Source organism: Macrobrachium nipponense, chromosome 12 (genome assembly GCF_015104395.2).
Source record: "Macrobrachium nipponense isolate FS-2020 chromosome 12, ASM1510439v2, whole genome shotgun sequence".
Classification (NCBI taxonomy): Eukaryota; Metazoa; Arthropoda; class Malacostraca; order Decapoda; family Palaemonidae; genus Macrobrachium; species Macrobrachium nipponense.
This window is the reverse complement of record NC_087205.1, coordinates 24341199-24343698: the sequence shown is the minus strand read 5'-3', so window position 1 is coordinate 24343698 and position 2500 is coordinate 24341199. Positions and strand designations below refer to the sequence as shown.

The 2500-nt window shown below is 37.4% G+C and overlaps 1 protein-coding gene across 1 annotated transcript in view; it reads left to right on the top strand.

Moving 5' to 3' along the window:
- LOC135224418 (nephrin-like) overlaps positions 1–2500 on the top strand; it is a 383929-nt gene that overhangs the window by 366717 nt on the left and 14712 nt on the right.

Here is a 2500-nt window from a genome sequence, read left to right as displayed (position 1 = left end):
AATCTTGATCCAGTTATGAAAATGAAGGTACACTTGTTAGGGACAAACTTCGAGTCCATCTATGGGGGGTTATTCCACAACGATTGACAGACAGGTATATTGGTAGATGGGTCGAAGGTTTACGGGAAAATATATTTGTCCTGGAGAATGAATATTCGACAGTTTGGAAAAACTCTCAATATAAACATTTAGACCTGAAATGATTCTTGACGTCGTAAAAAGGATAAAATTAGTGGATAAAAAGACAGTTGTACGGGAATTGTTTGGGTAGTGATCTGTTATAGAAAGGCTGACTCTCTCTCTCTCTCTCTCTCTCTCTCTCTCTCTCTCTCTCTCTCTCTCTGTGAACATGTACGCATGCGTCAATATGGATGTTTCTGGATTTATTACACCTTGCATTCCGGAGAAAGGTTTTAGTGATATTTCAATAATTTCAGGTTTTTGTTGCAAATTAGCCACTTTTCTGTATTAATTAAACCATTAATCCAATTTGACGGCGCTGCATAATGTTGAATGTTGAAGAAAATCCATACAATTTGCATTAAATACGTAATATCACTTAGATCAGCGGACAACTCTTTACACTGGATCAATCTCCACGTAACACATCAAAATGAGAAAAATATCGTTCCTTTCCATTCATGCTTTGACTTCAATCTTTTACATTCACTCTTTATTTTAAGCAAACGGATCTTTTACTAGAGAAAACGATCATTTAATCCTCCCCACAAACGACTTAGTATGTAACAGGGAAGGCTATTACACGGACTACATCCTTCTCGAATAGGAGATGAACAAGGGAGCATTAGCCAGTTAACAGCACCGCTGAGGGAAAGGAGAGAGAGGAGAGAGAGAGAGAGAGAGAGAGAGAGAGAGAGAGAGAGAGAGAGAGAGTCTGGCCCAAAGGCAATGCAGGCACTGTGAAATGGAAGGCGCCCGGGAAGGCTAAATGGAATTCGCCTGATGGATTATCCTTGTATCCTCTTCCCGAAGACTGATGCTGCTTTGGGATGGCAGAAGCAGACTGAGCCAACAGAGGATGCGGGACAAAGCAGCAGCAGCAGCAGCCAACACATTCTATTTACTCTCTCAACGCGTCGAAATTTAAATTCCGTTGGACGGTTCCTTCTTCTGTTCCCTAATCCGTCCTACGGTCTCACTGCAACACCCCCGCCCTCCATATCATTCCCCGTCCCCTATCAACCGGGCCCCCCCACTCCCCCGCCCCCGCCACCTCCGAGAGTCTTCGATCTTAAAACCCTGCATAAAAATCACCCTTGATATTTTCTGGGGGAAGTTCCTGGCCATTGTTACGTTTCCTGTACATGAACCTGACATTAGGGATGGGAGATTGCAGAGCTTGAGACGGCTGTCTCATGATTTTTTGTTCCTCTCTCTCTCTCTCTCTCTCTCTCTCTCTCTCTCTGTAATATCCTAAATGCAGTTGTCCCATAGTATAATCTAAATCTGTTAATTCTTTATGTTAAATTTGATGACATATATCAAAAGATTCTTCAGCAGTGAACTCCAGCCGCTATTTTCTTTATAACTTCATATTTCTTCTCTTGTCTCCCTACCTCTTAGTCCGACAATTTGTCTGTTCTTTCTCCTTCTGTCTGTGCGTTTGTTTGTTCCCCACTCCAGATATTCATTTTCCAGCCATATTAACTTATTCAGTGAATCTCATTCATATTCTGCATGCAGGGCTCCTCTTTCTCTAGAGTCTTAACTAATTAATGTTTGGGTTGTTCGGTAAAACTGAAGTCATCTTCGCCAACGATAGAATCTTCCTAGTCATAAATGCGTTTCTAAAATTACCGTATTTGACGTACTCACGAAAGACAAAATGCACGCACACAATATATAAATATTGATTACACATACACATATATATACATACATATATACATAAATATATATATATTATATATATATATATATATAATATATATATATATATATATATATATATATATATATATATATATATATATATTCCTAACCATAAGAAAGTTTGTACAAATACAGCAGTTTATGTACACACGGAGGCCAAATATTACACATACACAAATATATATGTGTGTGTGTGTGTTTCTCATTTATAGGCTATTATAATTTTGTCATTTACATGACAACTGTCCATTATATTTTATTACACGCGTCAATCCAAACGTAAACGCAATATATATATATATATATATATATATATATATATATATATATATATATATATATATATATATATAAAACTTCTTGACACGGAAAGTCAAAATGGAATATTCAAGATGACAGAAACGACACACACAGACACACAGAGCCGAAGAAAATTTGCATTTTAATAAAATATATCTTTGACTCCCAGGTGTGAACACTTCCAATATTTTCGTTGATTGCAGTATTCATGACGTTCCGAAAGACGCCTTTGAGCCTTTGAAAGTAAAATTATTACTTTGGGCCACCGATGATTTATTTAAGTTTTTTGAATTGCCTCTTGCTTTGA